The sequence below is a fragment of the Neodiprion lecontei genome, chromosome 1, assembly GCF_021901455.1.
Source record: "Neodiprion lecontei isolate iyNeoLeco1 chromosome 1, iyNeoLeco1.1, whole genome shotgun sequence".
Taxonomy (NCBI): domain Eukaryota; kingdom Metazoa; phylum Arthropoda; class Insecta; order Hymenoptera; family Diprionidae; genus Neodiprion; species Neodiprion lecontei.
Window position 1 is genome coordinate 32,965,329 of NC_060260.1, and position 24,291 is coordinate 32,989,619.

The 24,291-nt window shown below is 41.7% G+C and overlaps 2 protein-coding genes across 9 annotated transcripts in view; one reads left to right on the forward strand and one right to left on the reverse strand.

The window, feature by feature from the left end:
• The window catches only part of LOC107226787 (neuropeptide CCHamide-2 receptor-like), a 106,937-nt gene that overhangs the window by 59,826 nt on the left and 22,820 nt on the right, over nucleotides 1–24,291 (reverse strand). Inside the window, exons 1-2 of one of the 6 annotated variants that reach the window (XM_046746556.1) lie at nucleotides 2,181–2,239; nucleotides 787–915 (exon numbers count right to left, since the gene is read on the reverse strand). The gene's annotated coding sequence lies outside the window, so the exon portion shown is untranslated. Of the gene's footprint in view, nucleotides 1–786; nucleotides 1,077–1,537; nucleotides 2,240–15,858; nucleotides 16,004–24,291 lie in introns of those variants that run through there. The other 5 variants (XM_046746546.1, XM_046746538.1, XM_046746550.1 and 2 more) reach the window with 5 other exon arrangements.
• Nucleotides 8,564–24,291, forward strand: part of LOC107226809 (neuropeptide CCHamide-1 receptor-like) — a 68,973-nt gene continuing 53,245 nt past the window's right edge. For 2 of the 3 annotated variants that reach the window (XM_015667732.2, XM_046746530.1), the window contains exon 1: nucleotides 8,565–8,670. The gene's annotated coding sequence lies outside the window, so the exon portion shown is untranslated. Of the gene's footprint in view, nucleotides 8,671–24,291 lie in introns of all 3 variants that reach the window. The other variant, XM_046746508.1, reaches the window with a different exon arrangement.

Genomic DNA, 24,291 nt, shown 5'->3' on the forward strand with positions numbered 1-24,291 from the left:
ACCGGGAAACGGTGAAAATTTATCACGTGTTGGAAGAAAATCAGTCTTCACCAATTTACATACAACAGTAATCCTCGCTTTTGCCGCACGTATTATACGTGTACAATGTATATTCCGTGCATGCATTTACGTACATCTGCAACGTATAATTCTTGCGAAACCTTTTCGTGAATCGAGTCGTATAATCGTTACGCAGAAGCACGTATCGTTTATGTAATCAATTCAACCGGCTCCGAGTCTAGCTGGTTTATTATATCGGCCAGCGGATCAATTCAAGAGTCGATCAACTCTAACGAAACTGAATTGAACATTCCGTCGAGTAGCAGTACTTGGTGTTGAACAACACGGAAGAAAAAGTTTAGGGACCGACGCGTTCTGTTGTTGACTTTACTACAATCTTTTTACATGAAACTTAATTTCTGTGGTAAATTGAACCGTTGATTCGGTAACTCGTGGCTTTTCTGCAGTAACTTTAACATGAAACTACAATAAGTTTAACAAAAAACTGCGCCAGTCCCTCAATTTTTCCAGGAGAGGTAGTGAATCTGAGAGTAATTATTTTTCTCTCGAGTATTACGACAACGCCGCGTACTTGGACGTTGATACCCATTCGATTTGCTTGTTTTGATAGCGGGCAACGATGCGCGTTACGCATTATCTCAAAGCCTGACTTCCATAGCTGCAAATAAGACGGACATCGACGATGGTCTGATCGCCGAATATCATGTTTACTTAAAATGGATCAAAGCAAGTTCGGATAAACTGTATAACGATGCCTTATCTCACCTCGTCTGATGTTGAACAGCCCCCAATCAAGTTCCGACACAGGATTAGCAGCCTCTGATTACTTCCTGATTTTGGGTGGTATGTTTATTTCTTCAAAATTACTTTCCGTCGAGAACTGTCCCTGAGTCGCTAAGGACGATGATTTTCAAAACCGTTTGACAATTAATCGCGGCGCACCGCGAATTCATTTGCGCTCATTACGTCGAAATTCTCCGCTCCGTTTAAGGGGGCATCCCACCCAATTGGTGTGAAGGAAAAACCGATTATTCGTTTTCCGCAAGTTCAAACGGCTAGAAATTTTATAAAAATTTCAAGCTTTTACCAGATTGCCAGGATGGAAAAAATCAATAGATCTATACAAGCGCGCTATTTTCGCGGATTTTACAACTGAGTTATATCGGCTAAAAATAAAGCAACGAGAAATAGAAAATATCTGATGCTCGTGGGATGTAATATACGCCACTAAAATCGTTTAAAAGAAATATGTATGAAAAAAATTCCAAGGATGAAAAATTTCAGGTGCAAGTGCTTTACAGATGTTTTTTTCAATCAATTCTGTAGCGCCGCACGTTTCTTATAACGGTGTTAGATGAAAAATCGAGAACGGTTTCATCGGTTCGATTTAGTCGATAACAATATCAAATGCAGAATCTACTTTGAAAAATAAAACAATAGTTTTTCGGTAATGGCTCAGCACTTTTGTGAAATTAGCGTGATACAAATAATAAATATATTTCGAAATGTCGCTAACCATTAGCCAAACTGGTTTGCTTGAAAATTGAGTTGAAAGTAGGTGGATTTGTCGCACTACAAGGGTGGGATACCCCGTCAAAGTTACGCGAACGATAATTAATTCTACCAGCGTACGTGCGACGAGCAATTCTCCTTACGCAAAACCGGGTTGAGATAAATTTCGAAAGAATTTTTCACCACAATTCTACAGCATACCCTAAAAGTTAATATTAAAAATACCGCGCGTACGATAGAATTATATTTTCCAAATGAAGTTGTGCACAAAACAATCGCAACCAGTTGCGACGTAAAATACTACTCGTCGAAAAGAAAGGGGGCGGAATTATGAAACACAGTAAAAAAAAAATTTCAATCCGCGATTCTTATCGCATAATTTGTCGTAACAGCAGTTTGTACGTGGCGCTTGATTACTCGGTGCATAAAGAGTTTGGGAAAAAAGTTGCAAGTTAAATGTTTACTACCATTCAAATGCTTTGTATCGATCTTGGATAAGCAACAAACTGATTCTAACGATAAGTTTCCATCATAATAATAATCATTCACGGACGAATATATTTAATGAATCTTGGTAAACGGAATCGGCAACATTTTATCGGAAAGTATCTCAAGCTATCCGGTAAACGAAAGACTATCGCATCAACCGTCAATGTTTGAAAATATTCGCCGAGGAGCTTTCCGAGGGTGGAAATTTCACTTCGCGGTCTGAGAGCGCGCTGCAAACTGAATCCAAGCGCCACGACGATCAGCGCACGAAGCGACGCAGCCGCAGATATAGCGAGAAGCCGAAACCGAAACTGAATCTGAAGCGAACAACGTTCTGGCCAACTAAACTGACAGTCCCCGAGTTGACTGTGACAATTCGTTATAACCTGGACGTGGAGGAGACACAACGACGTATATTCGTGCAGCCTATAAACGTCGCCTCGATGTCCTGCCGCCAAGGACACGCGGGGAAATTTACACGTCTCGCGTCCTTCGGGCGCTTGCAACTTACCGCTGGTAACAATGTTTACCCTTGGGGAAATTCTCGGAAAGAGGATCGAGAGCGAGACGACCGGGTCTCCATAACCGAATACCCGAAACACGATTATTTCTTGAATCCGAGGATTATCGCTGCCTCGGCCGATGCTCACCTCGATGATCCATAATTCCCGGCTAACCACGGTATTTATCCTTGAAAAGGACCATCGCTGAAGTCCACGGAACGCTGACGACTTATTATACGGTGAAACCCTTTCTTCTTTCTGCTTCATCTTCTTTTTCTTCTTCTTATTCTTCGACTCCTCGACGTTGCACGGTTTTGTAAATGGAGGTCTTTAGACACTTTTCATATATCTACGCCTCTTCGAGTAAACGGTGTTGACCGAAAATTCAACAAATTTGTTCGTGCTTCTCGTTTAGCGAGGAGAAAATTGCGGAGAGGCTCAAAATACTTGCACAGGCTTAACAGCGTTTTCCGTCTCTTATTTTCGGATGAAATCTCGCAGACAAATTGTCTTCGTCGCGGTGATATGAGAACAGGTAAAGGAGCGTCGTGGAATTTGAAATGAAATTGAAATCCCCCTCGAATACGTTTCTCGTTATCGATCACAGATCAAGAAAACACAAGCAATAAAAATAACGACGGTATACCGAAGATAGTCGAATAATTAATTAAAACCTTATATCTAGTATACAGGTGCTGTGAAAACTTGTTATAAACCCAAGTCAGTAATTAATAGCGACGAAATGCGACGAAGCAATTTCTTAGGTGTTATAATCACAGGTAGAGAAAAAAAAGTCTGAAAATGTGATTACGATAAATTCGTTATTGCGGTATAACCGCGGGGTTATTAAAGGGCGGAGGATATAAATTCCATCGTTTATATCGGTCATTATTATCATCCTACGCTTTCGCAAGTTCTTAATTAGTCCTGAGCCGCTGCAGGTTATACTTGAAGTATGGAGAAAAGAAGGTGAAGAAGGAAGGGAAAAGAGAATCGGGATGAGCAAGAAACGCGGAGGAAAAAAACTTCTCGACAAATCTTATTAGCCTTAATAGCTCGGACCTGCAATTTCCAGTAGCAATTCGCGCGACAAGACAAGATACATAATCACGCGCCATAGCATATTCAACGACCCTGCGATCTTTCCCGGCTTACTTGTATCTCAGACAAACCCTTTCTCTAAAACTTTGGCCGGATGTTCGCCGCGTTCATGCATCCAGGAAGTGAATCTGAAGCTGAGTAAACACCAGAAACATATTCTTCGATATGACTGAATACCCGCCAAAAATTTCCCCCAACCTTGCATCCGAATGCAGATCTGCGAACTGATTAAACCACTACCGGCTCTATCGTGTACGGTACTTAAGAAAACATTATCGCAAGTACGTGAAGAATTCACGGTACGTGATTAATATTCGAAAAGTGATTAGGTTTGGGTCTCCCTTAGAGACTGGATAGGTTTATTTGCCAATGTGTGGTCGTCCCCACTCCTGACGCTGATGCTAATGGTGTATTCAGGGCTGTTTGCCAGATATCAAGTCCTGACTAACCATCCATGAGCCATTTTACAGATATCCGTACCGCGTAAAGATCCGTCAAGTTATTCCAAGGCACGCATAGCGTGGTGCCTATCGCGGACATATCGATGTTTGTTACACGAATGGTGATATTCGACCGCCACCCACGACTTACGAAAGGGCAGGAGTGAGGCGTCCTTTTCATAAAACCGTGCGTAAAGTGTTACAAGGATACGCGAGGGTGAAATATTTATATTACCGAACGCGAACACGTGAAACGTATGGAAAATACACATGGCTATTCACAAGCCTACGGTGGATTCGTAATATGTATAACCTACTTCAGTGATGTGGAACAACCTTTTGTCCAAATATTTAATCTGCTAATGGGGCTCGGAGATTGGAAATACGCTAGGTGATTTGGATCCACCCTGTATAATGGAAGAAAAGGTTGAAGTGTTCGGTGAAAAATCCATCTCGTATTTTCTCCACTCGTTGAAATCGGAAATTAAAAGATATTACGTACTTTGTTGAGAGGTTTAAGCCAGCTCCAATGGCGAGGATTGTATAATACGGTCTCGTTTACCATTTCCAGTATTTCCAGTGCCGATTTCGGCGATGTTGAAGCATTACAAAGGTCGGTTACAAAGTACCAATGCGAAACGAGTCCATCAGTCAACGTTGGGAACCCGGAGACGCGGCGGACGGCAAAATTGTCACGTTAACGTATCGAGAGAAATAAATAAATAAAACAACTCTGGACTCGGTTTTCCAAAGTCAGATATAAGTTTCGGATGATTTCAATCGTACAGCTCAACGCCGCGGGGACAAAAAGTCCGTCGGGTACGTCAGCGATTGAACGACGATACTGGAAAATGGATTGTATCCAGGCAACTTTCTGCAGTCTCGCCCGCCTGGCAGTGCCAAAAGGGAGTTGAAACGGTGTAAATGGAAAATCGAAATTCACCGAGCATTCCATCATGGGCAAATCGGAGATTTGCATTCCAGCTTCGCTTGGGACGAAGATATTTGAACTTGGGTTGTTTGTAGCATCAAAAGTAACGAGTCTCGTCTCATAAGAAAACTTTACGACAGCCTATCTGACTATCAGTGTGAAATAAGTTGTAAATTGCGACAAGACTCGGGTGTGTATCTGGATGCTTTCGCCTCGCCTTGCCTCGTCCTTGACTGTCTAATGCCGAAATACACATAAGCACGCGGGTATAGTAATGGGCTTGAAAAAGTTTCCGTTTATTACGGTTGGTCCGATGCCCAATGTTCGGGAAACTTTGGTAAACTGTTCGAGTCATTGGGGCGAAGTGAAGCTCGTGCAAGTCCGTTTTTCGTACGCATTTACTCGGCGATTTAGTCGGCGGCAGGCAATTATGCGGTACAATTGAGGACGTTTCTTAATCACTTCGAAAATCAGGATTGAATCACCAGCAACGATCACCATGGGCCGCTGTATGGGAATGTACAATTTTGTGCCTGGATAAAATGATGTACACCTCTATTTCGTCCAGTCATTTTTGGCGGCTTGATGTATGCCTAAAATTTACCGTAGGTATGTTAAAAAAAAAAATTGTCAGTTGTAACTTGAGTTGTGTTATACACGCATCCGATTCGACTTTACAGTTGTGGCGGTAAGTTAGTTCGAAAAGTTCCGGTCCCTGTTTCTATCGAAGTTGCGCAAACTTCACTGGTCGGGTATAAATTTCGAACATTCAAGAACTCGCTCATCAAGTTCCTCCCGAAACCTTCGAAGAGAAATCCTTTCTCTTATCGCCACCATAACCGATTCGATAATCTGCTGCTGCATGCACGACATTCCATGCTGGCGTAATTAATTCTGTCGCACGTGAACCGTTCGATCGATACTCAGGAAGGATTTTTCCCAACTCCAAATCCTAGCCGCCTGAAATAATCCATTTCCGGAAATGTGACAGCGGATGTGTTGGCTCCTATTTCGAGTTGCCACTCGATGACGCTGCAGTAAATTCAACGTTACCAAGGAAAGGCCCAAAACGGATAATATAGCGTAATTTCCGCCGATCGATGGCCTTCGTTGATCAACGTAATATTATTATTTGGCCAAGGTTACGATCGCAAATTTACCCCAAGTTCTGCACGCGGCAATAAATACGATCGCCTGTAATTGCTTGTATCAACATAACTACGTGCGAGGCAATAGCACGCGTCGGCAAATTGCTGGTAATTAACCCTTGCGTGTATAACACCGGTGTCACACCGGGGTCGTAGAAGACCCCAGGTAAAAAATCATTTCTCAGAAACGGAGATGTCGATTAAAATAACTTGAAAAAATTCTAGGACACTCTTTACTGTATAATATTTCAAGGCAAATTGGTTACTTTTAGCAAAATGAAAAAAGAAATTCATGAAACAACAAAATACCGAAAAACGGATCATTCCATTATTTATCTTGGGACAAATGAGATTATTTCGAGTATTTTTCACGTGGATTTACGGTGAACATGTCGCCGGGTCATTTTGACCCCGGCTTGCAGCGTAAGAGTCAAGTTCAAATCTCAGCGATATGTTTACTCCTGATGAAACGATTCTAGTCGTTCTTCGTGTTCACTGAGCGGACGACATTAAAAACTTGTGACATTAAAAGATGAAGCGTCGGCAGTACGTCATGCGTACAAAGTTTTTCACTTAATATCCAAATCACCGGCCATGGATCAAAGCTCATAGCCGCTTTGTGTGAAGTTTAATTTCAAATTCTCAAAGGAATAAAATAAAAAAACAGGTCGAAATTGTATTTACAGACGAATATTGCTGAAGAGAAAAAAAATACAAATCACAGTCCTTCCCGTAGGACCTCGTGCTTCTTGTTTTAATTCTCGTTGCCTCTCTTTTGCGTCGTTAATTTTTTTCAAAGAAGAATAATCGGTCGACTAGATTGTCCATGATTGAGTTACGCAGTAAACTTGTCCGTTCTCCCGGAATATTTACCGTCTACACGCGAAAAGCTTTAAACGCCTAGACATGAGAACTCATTGTGAGCGCAAAGGTATCGAGTATCGCGAAAACGGGAATTTCGTTGCTTGGATCTATCCAGCGGACTGAGGGAGGGTTTTCTTCTTAATGAACCACGCGAGTCACGAATCTACTCGATTTTCTGCGATTTTTTATCCCCAACGAATCTCCTCTCTCTCAATTCCAGAAAATCGTTAAGAACCGATCGGATTTGACGATGTAAGAAGAAGAGAACCAATAACAGTGAAAGGCCACCCACGCTGCGTGCTTTCGCGTAATAAAGTTATCCATTGCGGATGGGGGAGGAGGTATTGTCCCCATAACGAACAGCCATCAAAGACTGTGATCTTCCGAGCTCGTTAAATATAAATGAAAAAAGATACCGTAAGAATGATAACGAGCCGGTAATAAGCCGGGCAACCTGCCGCGAGCAGCAGCTGATCTGCATAGAACATGTATACGTCTAATTTTACAGTTTTAGCCAAGACCAGGAAGACGTGGGAAGGTAACGCTGCCGTTGGCCAAGTCGTTAAAAGTTACGAGCCACTGATCTGGGCTATAAGTACGTATATATACACGATTCTCGCTACGTTTATACGCAGCCTTCTGTTTAACAACTCTTCCGCCACCTATAAACAGGTATGCAGTCTGCATGGCACACTCGCAATTGACGGAGAAAACTGGTCTCTCTTTAACCTAATTGGACGTAAACTAGTCGAGCGAAAGGATTCTTCGACAACCAAAACCGCCGACCACGCAGGGTTGTACAATAATGGCGCCGATTCGCGGAGGCCTTATATGATACTTGTTCGATTAGGATGGTTGTACATAATGTAAAATTATAAAATAGAACGAATGATCTCACCGTCGAGCGATATTCTCGACCTTTGCTACTTGTACCACGAGCTATACTCTTCTGTCAATACCGTGGCAGAACCGCAATATAATACTTGTTGGATCACACGATGTCATTCGTGTCTCATGATTTAAGCTGTATAATGGAAGAAGAATGGACCAATTCTACTCTATTGTATCGCGCAATACTCGGCGTGTATGCTCTTGCGCGAATACTGTATTAAAGCCGTTTGTACATATCCTCGTTGAATTACACGATTGTACGTGGGTCTTCTAGTTTAGATTGTGTAATGGAAAAAGAATGGATCAATTCTTCTGGACGGTCGTACTATCGCATGATACTCTCGACGTATACTCTAGCGTGAACGACGTAGTAAATAGCCGAACTCGATCCCAACTGGTGTTGTAGTGAATGAGACTCGGTCGGCTTCGCGTCGCGAAATAAAAAATCACGACGGTTGATTACTGATCTAGTTTCAATTATCAGATAGGGTTCGTAGCGTATTTGACGTATACGTGAAAAATGTTTTGATATTACATGTAATTGTTTTTTTTTCTATTCAGAGGTATTTTTCAACGGTGTTTCAGTTGTTTGCTTAAGCGTTAGTATTGATAAGAAAAAAAAAAAAAAAACCCATTAGACATGTACGCTGGTAATTTACAGCCAGAGTTGAAAAACGCTAGTGATTTTATAATTTCAACCCATGCTCTGTGAAGTGAAGATGTGTTCGAAGGGACGAATTGGATGCTATTTTTGATTATTCGAAATAAAAGTGAGTATGATCGCAAGTAGTTAAAACTTGTTCGATTTACATGCGTAACGGTAATTACATGGTCGGCATTATTTTGGTTTAGACTTTAAAAGGATCGCGGTGAGAATTATCATTAGCGTGTCAAATTATATTCGCGAATATTCTTTGAACTAGTCAAATACCGCATTTGAAGTAATATCTTTCCGTGCAACAGGTTTTCTTTCGTGAATGTTGTCCCAATTTATATATTCGCAAAAGAGAAATTGCAGTGTCTCGAGACGCGTGATCGATTTGTATCGCAATGTACATCGAAGACGTTAGATATACCACTATTGCAAAAAAATTTCTGGTACGTGAAAATTTTTTTGTAAAATTGGATGGTAAATTCATATCTACATAAGTAGATTCACTCCTTCTTATCCTTTTCACCTCTCCGTTCTTTTCTCACGCCCTGAAACTGACGAATCCCCTCGCATCGTGATACTTTTCGGATTTTCGCCGAAGCTGTCGGAGCCCTTTGATCCGCGAAAAGGGAGACCTTCCCCTCGTTGTATTCACAACCGTGCACCGTGATTCAACCGAATCAAAATATCCCCGGTGAAATTCCCTAGCGACGCGACCGACAAACGCCGCCAGTCTGACTCTACGCGCGGCTTTTCCACTGAAATGAGACCGTATTATTTGACGCAGCTACCCAGCTGGAGTCGTCCGTCCTTCTATTTGGTTTTCTCGCCTAATGACTTCGCCAATTAAATTGTAATATCCATTTCGCGATATTCGGCTTCTTGCTTCACTCGCGAACATTACCGAGAATCCAGCTGATAGGACGGCGAAGGATCTTTTGCGTGTCTGCGAACCGGGATCCGAAAGCACGGCGGAGACATTCGTCAAGAGTTAAGCTCCTCGTTACTACCATTCATTCAAGGGACAGACGGCGCGGGGGCTGCGTCTAAGGATGCCGATCCACCTCGAGCATATTTCAGTTGAGCCCAGCTTGCAGACGAGATTATGACATCGGGTCCAATCCGCCATCGCTCGTCTTTTACCAGAGAAATTTAACCCCGCGTGCGGAGAAAATGGAAGACAGCTGTTGCGAAGTCGGCCGCAGAATTTTTATTTCCTAGGTAGGGGAGAACGGGGCACGACGGACCCCTCAAAACATTTGAACATTGAGGTATTATTAGACGTTTCTTTGATATGTGTTAAGTCAAAGAATGCAACATTCTTATAAGAAAAAATTAAATTTTGTCGATGATTTTTTAAAAACAATATTTTAGATAAAGGCCATTTGCTCCGAAAAATAATTTTTATTTATTTATTTTTTTTGTCATACGTATTGATAGATAATCAATGATTTATGCAACACAGGTAGAATTAAGGGATGCAGTGTTATTAAAAAATAACATTTGTACAATTTTTGGAGAGAGTCCGTCGTGCCCGGGTCCCCCTATAAATGGATGATGATACCCGCGTTAAACGCCGAAATTAAGCGTCGCGGGAATCGGAAGTCAGCTGACGCACGTTGACGTCTGTCAATCAGGGGCCAAGTCACTGCCCGTTCGTTCATGCACACCGATTAATGGTATTCGTATTCGTTCGTTTTAACCCATTCATACTTCCATCGCTCAACAGGTTGACAGTGACAACGATTATAACCAAATATTTTTTGACGAAAAATTTTTCTACTCGTGAATAAAGAGTCACGGGGATATCGCTGTTTCATCTCTCATTTCCCCACGGATATACGATACTGCGTAATATCGTTTGAAGTTTAATATTGCAGAGAATTCGAAGATTATTTTTATACCGCCGTAAAGGCGGTTTTGGTTCATCCTCGGCTTCGATTCTGTGAGTACCTACTCGACGCGCTGTTCAAGGTTTAGGACTTGACAGTTCGCGTATAATACAAGTCACGATGATCACGGACAGTTGACAATTTTCAGCCCAGACTAAATCTAACAAAAGGGAGAAAGTTTCTTTCCCTTTGAATTTGTCAAAGGGGCGTCTTTCTTTCTTCGCGAGACGATTCAGTGATTACGAACAGCCGGATTATAAGCCACACGCTTTTTGAATCGTTATCGATTTGAGACAATTCAGAATTTGGAATTATTAAACTTGCGAATTGTACAGCAAGATTGTAACACACCGAAATTATTCACATTTATTGAACTATCAACCCTTCAATTACGAATTACTTTAAATTAAATGCAATCTATATGTACCCATAGAAATTTGGGATATAAATTTTAATAAAAACCTCAGCGGCCATGAATTTTGTGGCGGCAACGTTCAGCTCTGTCCAATGATAGCGTTACCTCATTGTGAAGCGTACATTTCGTTCGTTTCGAAGGCATTTCTCGCGGTTAGCCATTATAGCTGTCCAGTCGAATTTTTTCCGTCGAACTCCAAGGAGAATCCCCGTAGTCGGGATTTCGTGGCAAAATTCAATTTCCACAAATGAAAGAAGGAACGCAAAGCTTTCCTAATAATAGAATCGTAATCTTATCAGTTTGACCGGCTCATCGCCACGCGGCGTTCGACTCGATCTTCTGCGACGGTGTAAAGATAGACTTTTATAAAAAAAGAAATACGTAACGCCGTTTTTCTATTTGTTGAGAAAAATTGAAAACATAGAAAGCACGAACTCCAAATGATTCCGCGGGTCTAAACTCCCTGCAGAGAGAATAACTTTTGCCGGGGATAAATACATATCCCCCGGGAATGTATAAAGCCGGGATTATCTGCTCTTAGAATCGCACGGCACCGTTCGAAAGAGATTGAGAAGCGAGAGATATCGCGGATGGCTTAGCGTCGAGATAGCCTCGCGGCTTACGAGCTTGCAGTGCTTCGTTGTGTTGCGAATCCCCCCGCCAAAGGTCATGGGATTTTGATTTAACGCTCAGCACCGAATCTGCAGGCGTCGTCGTCGTCGCGTCGTGCCGACAGGCCCCGTGTAATAAATCGGAATCATTTGCTCGCCGCGGTTTCGGCTCGTTCCTGGTAACGCATGATCGCTCCATGCAGGTACGGGAACATTATTATTGCGGCGAAGCGTCGCCGAGGCTCCCTGTTTCCTTATGAATTTTTCATCCCAAGTCCCGCAGCGTTCCCGGCGGTAAGTATGCGTGCCTCGTAACGCATTCCCGAGTGAAAGAAAATAGTTCTCTCTGGACGCGAGCCCTGAAAATTCCTGACCTAACAGACAAATCGAACCCACGTACCAGAAACACCTTATCGCAGGTCAATCAACTCGTCTTTTACCTCGCGGCTCTATATTGGCGCATAACTGTGACCGGAAATTCGTACGATCAAATCGAGTATACCGCAGCATTGGTTTTTTGTCACAGTCATTTTCTAGATCTTCGATTCTGTCACTATTTTTTTAATAAAAACCCACGTCGGGCTATATACGGCGTTTCAAAACAGAGAGGAAAAAACAGCGGAAGAATATTTCGCACACGTTTATATACGTACACAGTCAGCCTACTTCCCGTTGCAATCAATGCGTCTACAATTATAACAACTGGGAACGCAGCAGTAACGAACTGACGGAGGTTTCGATCAGGCTTGATTGGACATCTTCGCGATACAGAAAAACGTTCATTTTAGGAGAAGGAGCTTTCAATTGGTCCGACAACGATACCAGTCGAACTGACTTTCAATCTCTTCCCGAATATTTTTCCGCTCTGTTCTTCTTTATACCAGCCGGAAGTCTTCCGGATTTGCCTTCCTGATAAAATTTTTTGGTAACTCTTGATATTCTGTACAAAAACCCTTGAAGCAAATTGGGTCTATAGTCCCAAATCGATACAAAGCTCCTATCCAAAGTCCGTTTTTCAATAAATTCATCCAGATTTTAAATTAAAACTTCAAGTCTGGAGTAAAGTAAAATTCTAATTTCTGGGTCTCTTGGCTCATTGTCAGAGAGAAGGTCTTTCACTATTTCAGTTACATTATAATCGAATTTTGCCAGGCATATTATACATACACGATTATACATGGTAACCTTAGCAACGATACAGCAGAGCTCAAACTTACTCTGAGAAATTTCTTCTGCGGGACTTTTAGCTGATGGAGAATAATTGGAACTTGCTTGCGTTTTGCTTTTACTTCACAAAAAAATTGGTCAATGTCACGAAAAAACTGATTTGTAGGATTTGCCACAAAGTTTATAGATTTTCCATTCAACGACGGATACTTTTATTCACTTTTTATCGCGTTTCAAAGTGCGATGAACTAATTACTCAGTAATGGATTGTAAAAATGTTAATAAAAGGCTCTTAGAATACAACTCATCCGAATTACATTATGAATGACAGTTTTCAGTTAAATTAACTCGGCCCCTCTCAGCCCGCAATTTCGACCGTCTCTCTTCTTTTTCCTGTAGGCTACGTTCCTCGTCTGAGAACAAGTGCCTATCTGCTCTTATTAGATTGTTTTCTAATCTGTTTTTATTACTTTCGCTTTATTTTATACTTCGTTCAACAACTTAATTTTCTTTGCTTTTTGTCATTTCTATTAAACTTTTTCCGAAAGCACCACGTCGAGAGATTCAAAGCAGAGCCTGGTTTTTACGGACATTCAAATATGCCGCATTTCCATTTTCTCACATCGTAACTAAGCGGTAATAGTATATGGCTATGTCCTTTCAAATCCGTGTCTAGAAAAAGGTATGGCTGAATCGCGCATAATTAGATGAATGATTCCGAACAAATTTTGCGGTCAAAATAAAATTTGACTATGCACGCTGACGCCTACGATTTGCATGATATTTCCTATCATTGAGTCTCAATATTCTTGAAAAGAGAATATTATTTGTGGCTGATTGATAGATATGGGCAGCATCCTGCATAAAAATAGCCCTGCTTCGGTAATACTTTTTTCTGGGTGCAAAGAATGACCGGCGTTCAAGTCTCTGGTAAACTCTAATTAAAAAAAAAACTACTTGAAAAATCAACTTCAAAGATCTATGCATGAATTTTAAAGGTATTGAACAGTTTACAAGTGTTTCAACTTTTAACGAAATTGATAATTGTAAGAAACAATACCTTTATTGTCTCGTTCGTCAATCCTCGAGTAACTCTCTTTCACTGTTGAAGATATAAATTTGAAAAACTGGTAAATTCGAAAAATTAACGACGGAGCCAGGAATCGAACCTGGTATCTAGCGATGCTTTAACGGAGCCTTACTGCACTAGACCACCTAGCCGCCCTGACTCTGATGTCGTTAATTCCTCTCATCACCAGTAAGTTCAAATTTGTTTTCTTGTGCTGTGATAGTATGTGTGAATATAGAAAGTGTTTTTCCTCTTCGAGCACAACTTGTAAGAATGTCTGTAAGTGTGTTTACATTTTGGAATCTTACGCGTCTGATGCGAAGCCCGTAAGACAGTCAATGACCGTCTAATAATTGAAATGCGGATATGCATTATCAATATTAACATCTTCAATCACATCTCTTTCACTGTATCACACGCGCTCTAAGCTTATCTTTAACTTCAAAGTGATGCGTACGCGCTAAGTATGTAATATCGGAGAACTCGGCAGCACTCTGTGCGAGTTCCGACGTACGACTGAACCGGTAAGCACAGCCGGCGTATCAGTATCTCAAATACACTTGTTTCTACCTGAAACGACACTCGACTCGAGTGTTTAGACTTCGATCAAGCTCGGCTATACAATCAAACTCCTTGCAGAGGTGAATAAATTCTATCTCGTGTCAAAATGTTCAAGAGAGTGCCTTCCGCAAGAAGACGCCGAAAATGTGACGTTATTGCAACGCTTTTCTGGCCTGGTTTATCTTGCTTTATCCAACATCGCTTGGAGAAATCGTCTTCATTCTTTCATCGGGGAGAAACGTACGAGTATACAACTTCGCACCGTCGACCGGAAACACGAGGCATCTTCGCATTGTTCCGGCTTACCGAGGAGTGAGCGCTAAAACTAAACTTCGCCTTTTTTTACTCTCATATATATATGTAATAATGTGTGTGCGTGTGTGTGTGTGTGTGTGTGTGTATATATCAGTCTTTCCGTTATCCATTTTCTCAGCGCTTTCGTTTCGCTCTCGATCTCTACCACTTTTCGCTTCCACATCATCCTCGGCAAAAAAGAGCAAGCACTTGGATGTCTGAACTAGGTTCGCACGCCCGGTGACATGAAATACGCAATGTATAGCAAAAACGTGCGCGGAATAAACGTCCTGCTCTCAGTTTGCCGCGCAAAGAGCTCTGCAGAGTTTTCGGAGCAAGAATCTAACATCTGTTTGAATATATGTATACATGTAATATTCCTATACTACTGCTTACGTACAGTATTGCCATATCAGTTCTGTCATGTTATTCCAAGTGTAGGAACGTCGTATATAAAAAGCAACGAACATCTTAATTATAAACACCGTGAATCTCATTTAAACAACATCTCCCCAACAAAAGAATCCTCGCAAAAGAATATGTCTTACAACTAAATAAAATTTTTAAAATTGGCTCTTGTAACTCCGAGTTTTCTTATTCAAAGAACACGGGGAAGATGTCAAACTTCTTTTTTTTTCGAATACAATCAACCCTATGCAGTGACACGGACTCGATCCACGAGGAATTTCCGGGAGAATTAAATGTACGAGATCTGTAGCTAAAAGTTAAAAGCACAGGTCACACGCTGACGCGAAAGTGGGAACATGAACATGACGTGTGGCATAGAGAGGTAGAGAGTTAAGAGAGATTGGCGAATTCCCAAAGGAGCTACATTCGGTCCTCGAAACAGTGACGGTGACGGGAAATGTCGAGGGAATGCGAGGGTGCAGACGCCTAATGTATGTCCCAACTGAATCGGGCCCTTGGGATTATTATGGGGATAAATTTTGGCGAAATTATGAATTACACAACGGTGTTCGTTCTGTCGACCAGAAAGAAAAGGGAGAGAGAGATATGAAAGACGTTTTACAACCCGAGGTATAAGCAATGCGAAGAGAGCTGATGTATCGTAACGACGTTATTCGGCTGTCGCCGAGAATCTGAAAGGGGCACTTTTCTCACGAAAATCACATTTTTTCACAATAATCATGTCGCGCATATTCGTACACTCGAATGTCTCGACTTATTTTAAGAAATTTCCAACTCTGGAGCATCGATAGTTGGTTTATCGAATATGCATGTGCGAATGGTCCTTTTTTATTATTGACATATTTATCATTTCTTTTTTTTCTCTTACCTGAGAATCGACCCGGAATGGATGAAATCGACCTTGGTGCGGGTGCTTGGTTTTCCATCGATGTAGGTGGTTGAAAATTCGGACGTGTTATTTTTCAACGATTCGATACAGGCTTTGGAGGCGTCACGGCGAAAATTTCTCCAAACTGAAATTAAGGATAACCCTGATTTACATATATTCACAGCCTTATGCATGAATCCAATAACACTAAATTAGCGATACCGATTCGGTTGATTATTTCATTTCCGAATCGTATAATTATAATTAGCGAATAAATTGTGTCGGACGAATTGAAATGCGGTGAAAATCGTCGCCAAGATTGAGTGAAAATAAGTACCTCTTTCTCTCGCCTGGGGTCTTTTGAGCGTTTCAATTTGCATTAATTGCTCTGGGAATCGGCTTCTATAGTCGGAATCGAGCGGGCAACGCTCAGTTCGCTTTGATAACCGAAATTTGTTAAATGGCGTGGAATTTAATTATGAATTTGGGTTTCAATTTTATTTAAAATAAAAATGAAACATCGAACAATTGCACATCAACACGTATCCTCATCGAGGAAACTCGACCGCAGATAACCGTAACAACTCTCTGTTGTGTGAAAATCTACTTGCTTCCGTGTTGCAAATAATGGAAAGTTCAACAGCTTTTGATCCGTACGGCAAGCGGCTGAAATTCTCCGTTCAAAGAAGACCCCTGGTGAAACTAAGATTTTTCACATCTTTGATCGGATTTGAATTTCTTGTATACCGAGTCTAAGAATTCTTTGAAACGATAAAAAGCTCACCCTCACCTCAGGATCCCAAGAATATCTCAGAGTTTTCTTTGCGGATTAGCGTGATATTCCGATCACATTCATATTTTACTTTGATGTATCGATGGTAAAACTTGTCATTGTAAAACGAATAATCCGACTCAAATATTTTTTAAAAATAGTTTTAGTTTCCCCCGAGTCTCCCTGACAACAGCTGAATTAATATCCAAACTATACGTATAGCAATTACGAACTAACGATGAATCAACGTCGAGAAGGTGTTTGAAACGACCTTAAAAAAGCAGGTGAAATAACTCTGGAACAACGAACGACGAAAGAGGGGAGAAACGATGCAACGTTGACCGAATGACCAAGGGTCATTGAAACGGAGAGAGACGTGGATTACATACAATGTTTGCATATTGTTAGGCGGTTCCTCTGCTCGGTGGAGGAAACAACAGACCTCCAAGAGCTTTGTAAATATCAAACCGGTGTACCGATAGACCGAGGCGTGTTAACGGGTTTCAAGAATCGATAATTTACTTTATCGCCAGACGTCCGTGACGTTCACGCACCTAGAGAGCAGCTCTGCGAGTGATTAGAATAACCCGACGATGCACGCGCGATGATTCTCTTCTAATTCCGATAAGCATCGTCGGAGTAAAATTATTGTGATTGTTCAATGTTGATTTAATCCCCCGGGTCGGACACCGGCACTAACCGTGTTTTACCCGCATCAGACCCAAAGCCTTGACACAAATTACTATTGGGGGAATCGTTATTGCGGATCCGCTGGATGCCTCACAATCGCAATCATTACTCTTCATTCCGAACTCATTTAATGGGAAAGCAGATAATTAATCCTCAACCCGGTTACGGAAACTTTTGAAACTGAAATTCGTAATAACCTGAAACTCCTTCAGGGTGGCGGGTTATTACAGCTACCTTTTTATACTCCGTTACCGCGACTTCCTCGGATTCGGATGCTGGGAGACAACCTGCTTATAAACATAGGAATCGCCCCGGTGATATATTTGAGGTTGAGTGACGACGGAATAGTTACTCGGCGATAAGCGAGTTAGGCTCAGACGCTGAGTTTTGGTCCAAATCGATCACTAATTGGCGGTAATAATTACCCAACGATAATTGGACGTATCCAGCCGAGGTCGATAACGAGACCTCGGTAAGGTGCCGACCCGATTTTCTCTGTTAAATCAACCCTGAATGATCGAGGTTCGCATACCTGGATCAATCTTTCGGTAGATAGAAAAAGTTTGGAAAAGAAGAGAGAATCGTGTTTCATTAAAAGAAATAACGATTCCGTGTTTCCAGCACATTTTTCGCCGAATACAACGATATTCAGAATTAGTCAAATTCGACCCAACGGTAACCAAATTCCATTGAAAGTTCCCGCGACTGATTGGGTTATATTTTGAAAACCCCGACGATTCGAAAAGCCAAGAAAAATCTGTGCAACTTCCGGTCGAGCAGCTTAAGCGCGGAGAAATTCCAGTGTTGCCGGAAATGGGAATCAGCGAAGAGCTTCCGACCCAAAGTGATAACGGTGAAATTTCCCTGAATTCAGTTTGCGAGTTTCTTATCCTTACAGTTAAGCAGCGAGACGGAAGGGTTAATAGAAGAAAAATAGAACCAGTGATCTGAACTGAAGTCTTCGTAGTTTCCCGTCAGATATTATCGAAGGTAGTTCGGAGGAGCGTTGAATTAGCGGGAAGACTTGACGTCACGATTTGCTCGCTAATCTGCTATCAGCTTTCGTGAAGTACGTTATTTGATAGTGAGTAAAAATGTTACATCGCACCGCGTCTAACTCCTGGTGAAGCAATTTTGCTTTCAATTTATCGAACGATACACGAACAGCGAGCGTACGACGCCTGACGAGTAAGTCCTCATTATCTCGAATTTCCAGGAGGTAGAATTGCAGATAAAAGCAACGAAGCGACGGTAGGTGAAAAAGTGCGACGAATCTGAGAACCTGGTCCCACTCGTAGCGTTCCGTCAATTCCTGAAAAACTGGTATTACTTTCGGAATATTTCGCTTCTTCGTCGAGTTCGTGCGCCGGTTGAAACGAGCCAGAAATTCCATTGATCGAAGCATTATTAAACCTTTCAGATATCGCGTAACGTGGCTGCAGGCCAACAGCAATTCATTTATACAACAATAAGATAAGACCAGCGTTAAGATATCATACAACATTCAGGTTCTCGCTTGTAAGACGGGGGAAAAGAAAACGTATTAAAATAACACCCTCCACCATGAGTTGATAAATCGGGCTTCGGAAAAACCTATCGAATTGTCAGTTACTTTCAATTATTCTCCAGTTAGTTTTTGTAACCGGGCGATAGTAATGAAAATAGTGAAATAAGTGAAATCCCATTTTTTCAAATGCGAATGAAGGAATAATTTGCAATTTATTGTTGTTTTATGAACATGCTGGACCGAAACTTTCATCGTCTGATGTTACAAAATGTAGATAATAATAGCCCTCCGATGGGAACGTTCGACGATCAGAAAGCTGACGATAAAATAGTTCGCGATGATGGAAATTGAAAAGCTCAATGACGTTACCGACCGCGATGCGCGGAGCTTTTCTAACATTCGTTGCCGACGGCACGTGGAAAAGCACCCACAGAATTTGAGCTTGCGAGTGACGTTAATTTGCAGGCTCAACGATCAACCGCCAGATGGTAATTCTGGTTTAATTTACTGAGCTTACCATCCCTTGCCCCCATAAACGCATCTATTACCCAGTGTCAAATTGCACACTTTCCGCTTTTATTTTCTCTTCCGGTAAAGCTAAACCTCACGGTAAAACAATTGTTAGATTCAAATGCCTATTGCTGTTTCTGTTCACTGTAAATTTGATTATACCAGGAATTTTTCTCATGCGTATTTTGCGGTATCACGAGTCGTGATAACACTGTTCGAATATCACGAGATGTACACAGACGCAGCTTTTCGTGCGTACAATGTGCACTTTGTTTCGTTACAACGACAAATTCGGGCCGATTTCCCGACGTGCACTTCGACAATCGTTTCGAATAACGGATCGCACTGATCAATCATGAATAGCACCATAAATATCAATTTTGAGAAGGCCCTCTTTTCGTTCCGACTTTTTTTCGCGCAGTCCGCATCAGCACTTCCTCTATCGAAATTCCATGCGCGAAGCTTATGGTTTTTTACTGCTAAAAACCATGACGGCGTACGCAAGGCGCAGGGTGTTGCAAGAAGATTAAAATTTGAATACTCGATCGATTAAGTTTTTCAGGTCATAACGTACGAAGACGGGATAAGTCTGGTGGCGGGAGATAAGATTTACGGCAGCCATTCGCTCGATCTTACCTTAAAATTCCCCCCCCCCCCCCCCCCTCTCATCCCACAAACGCATGAGAGTGAAATTGAACTCGTAAATAAAGAACATTTGTAGACGACGTTGACGACTTGATTTACTTCTTAAAAAGCCTGCGAAACTTTTCTCGTCTTAAGTGAGGCACCCACTTTGAAATGTCCGAGCTTTTTCTAACCTCGAGCTTAATCCAAACGTAACAAGCAGCGTTGCGCTCGATACGTGCCTTCTGCCCGCTTCTCGGCGTTCGCCTGGATTTTGCAGTAACTTTTTTCCGACGATTCCACACTACGACGCGACAAAATATTGGATTTATCACCCTCCAAAGCGAATTATGGTCAGCATTTTCAGAAGTACGGCTATCCTTGCGTCGACTTAGGCGATCGTAACCCCAAATTGTTCGGAAACGATTCGTGCCGTTGGGTCGTGGGGGTGAAAATAATTGCTTGTCGTTCAGGCGGTTCACCTTCGGAACCGTGCGCCGATCATGAACCGCGCGTTACCCGATTTCTTATAATATGAACCAGCTCGTGTGGTCGACTCGTTATTATTTTTATCCCAACGACATACATCATCCAGAAATTCACGTGTGACCATATCTATACGTAGATGTGTGGATGTGTACATGTATACATGTATATAAATATATATGTATACGGTATATAACCATCGTCCGCTTTTTTCACGCCGGGCCATTTTTTATATTTGACCGACCTGGCGTGCGAATCAACTGGTAAAGCCGAGGATAAAATATATTGCACCAGGCCGAAAGAAGAGTTTTACGAAGAAGTCACAGTTTCGTGGCAGCATCAAGCCTCGCGTATGTACCATAAACCAAAAAAGTAAGTAAATAACACAAAGGGAAGGACGTGCTCCTCCCGTCCTCCCCCCGTAACCAAATCTCACACGTCGGAGCTTCGCAAGCACTGTTCGGATAGTACAACATGTATAACCGACCATCAAATAAATCCCTGCGGTAATATCCGTTGTGTGCCAGAATTCTAGGCAAATTCACCGAGAAAATTTGGCTCCGAGCTCTTCAATGTTTCATTAGCTGGCGAGCTTTGCCGAGCTCGTACACTGAGAAAAAAGTTTATTTACTGTTAACAAACGTATATTTCGACATGGCGAAATAAATGTTTCGTTATTATTATCAAATTTTAGTTCAGCCAGATTATGATCGATAAGAATTTGTTAATAGACAAATCATACGTTTACTCAAAGTATACGTTTATTAACAGTAATCGAAATCTTTTCTCCGTGATAAATCGTTACATTGTAATTCTAACGATTCCAATTTGCTCGTAGTTTATAGGGTCCACCGATTATGAATAATCCAGCGGATCGGAAACGCCGATCAAAGAACGTAAGTCGTGATAAACGATGAAAACATTGTATAAATGCTTTATTATGACGGAAAAGTTGTGATTGTTTAATTAGGCGAAGTGGATTAGAAATACGTGAAAGTTGGAACTTGGAATTCAAGTCGATTATAATACGAACGTCGGAACAGAAGTGGCTTTGATGAAAGATGGAATAGAAGTTTCTTGAGACAAGGAGTACGAGTGGACGAAAGGTGTGGGGATCCAGAATAGTGGAGAAAAGAATAAGCGGAGTGAAGGCGATAGCGAGTGACGTGAGGCTGAATGAAAATAGAAGAACAGGATGGAGACTACAATGTTACTATGAGGAATGTGGAAAAGTGGAAAAGTGGATAAGTAAATAGAGGCAAGACGTGGTCCAAGAAGATGGAAAGGACGTGTGGCGAAATGCCGGACGTAACGCAGCCCTAAAATATTGAACAAAAATTTCGAAAGGGCGACAAAAAAAAGAAAATAAAAATAAAACCCAGTGAACATCAAAATCTGACGGAGTCAGGCCATTGACGTCGTGATTTGACCCACAAGAATGTCAGAATACCCCAAAACTCTATAAGCTATATTCCGACACAATCGAGAAATCCTTGTTGTTTGCGATTGGTTATAAATAATTCCGATCTTCGCACTCACGGGAATTCGTTCAAGATACACAACATATCTATCGAAAATTCACGCGTCCCTGTGTTTTCAAGTTTCGACCATCGGCGTAGCAAGTCCCGAGGCAAAAGAACAATAAATAATTCAGTTTCCGCGGTAAAGCCATAGAGAACAGCATTACGGTGTCTTCAATTCATTCCCCGTGCAAGTTATAAATCGAATGCAGCTACGCGGGGAGTCTGCGTTTGCATAACATAGCCAAGCCGTTGACGATCGTATTAGAAGACGAGGACCTCGGTTGACGGACGGTCTTTCGTCACGCCACACGCAATCGATAAACATGCAAACCGCACGAACGTGCACCGGATAAATTCTGCGACACGTTGCACCGGGTCCTTGGAGTGTAGGCGGAAATTTTATTGCTGAAATTTCATAACCAGAGCGAGGCGCTTGGGTTTTCACACGCAATCGATCCTCTAGTTTTCGCGGCTATGGGGAATCTTCGTTACCTACTTTTGCAATTAAAGTTGGGTTTTAATTTCGTATTTCCCTGTCCTTGCAATTTATCGAACCGTCTTGACGGCTCTCTGTACACTTCAAACGGTATATTTATTTATAATTTCTTTCCTTGTCTCTCCGTGCTCGTGTGTAACTACGTTTCTTGGGATCAATCGGATCAATAAATTCCTTCCTGGATACATACATAGGGTAGATCACCTTTCCTTGATGGGAATGAATAATATTCTCATTTATCCGAGAACGATAAGAGATAATTTCTACGCGGTTCTGTTTCGTAGAAAATTGCATCGTGGCGTTTCGAATTCGGTCATTCGTGTTAAGTAAGTTTTACGACTTCCTCGATAAGAAAGAAAATTACGACTATTCACATTCCGCAAAACAACGAGATATAAAAAAAACTTTCGGCCGTTCCACGTGAACCCGATCGGCGTGGGTATATCGTAAAATGTTATTATCAACGGGATTCAATTAGAGTGAAACAAGATCGCTACCGCTGTTTCGAGGATTTTGAATCGAGACGCACCCTCTTGAATTACCGATAAGGTTGCACGAGCCATTGTCGCGTTTGTATTTGATAATCAGAAATGAACGTAGAGAGAAATTTCAGCTTTCTCCCGGATATCCTTAGCATTAAGTATTCGCAAAGTTGCCGAATGTCAAGGTTAAACGGAACACTCTCTCAATATTCTAGGGGAATTTGTTCTCGCGCAATTTCCGAGGCTGCTGGCTGAGTGAAGTTGCCAAATTAAAGCTAAAGCGAAAAAGCTGAGAAGGTAATAAAACGGCCAGGGTAAATGATCGCAGCGCAAGTACGTGACAAAATTTATCTTCAATTGAAATAACTTCAGAATTCCAGAAAACTTATTCCGAATCACACTGACGGTATATTTTTACGAAATGAAAATCGGCGACAAATCATATTTCAGCCGGCAGAGCGGCGTGCGGCTGAGATAAAAAGAACGATGAAATTGATCTGATAAAACAAAAAAAAAAAAAAGAACCGAAGTTATCAAAGAAATATTTAATTTTTGTTAATTTTTTTTCCTTCCGCTCGTTTATCCAGCTAATTGGATTCGCCCAATTTGGGATGATACGAAACTTTTACCCGGATAATAGGAGCGTCAGATAATTTCGGAAGGGCTCAAAATGCAGAGCTTATTAAATTTTCCGTTGTACTGGCGACCCGAAATTGACTGGCAACGATAAGCTCGTGTTTGCTCATGACTAACACGGTGAGTAGTTTACGTATGTAAACGTTACAAGCGTTTAGCCCCGGCCATCTATCTCAACGAGCGAGAAAGCTGTCGGCCAGATGTTGACCGGCTTCACCGGCCTGCCAGATGTCAAAAATTTTCAAACAATCGACGACCCGGTGCTTATGAAATGCACGAAAGTCTGGAAAATTTTTTGGGCAAAAAAGCTTATCCATCGGACAGGAGCAGCGAAAACTGGGAATCAGATTCTGGCGATGAGCGGTATGTTCAAAAGTTGGCGATTGTCTCGAAGGCTGGCGGACTTGAGTGGCAGCGAAAATATTTTTTGGCGAAGGGTAGATTAAGCGAAAACGAAACTCGCGATATCACCAAGAAATTTCTCACCGCGACAAACTGTCAGCTGTTTATTATTCGGATCGAATGAGTTCTGCGGCTGTATACCGGCTACGCAAATATATACGACGATTAAATGTAAGCTTATTTGTCTTGCGCATTACAATACAAATGTTTCTTAGAGTTTACGCTGACGGGTGGAAGAAAAAAAAAAAAAAAATTCAAGCAGCAGGCCACTCTAATCTAGACTCCAGGTAACCTTGTAACGAAGA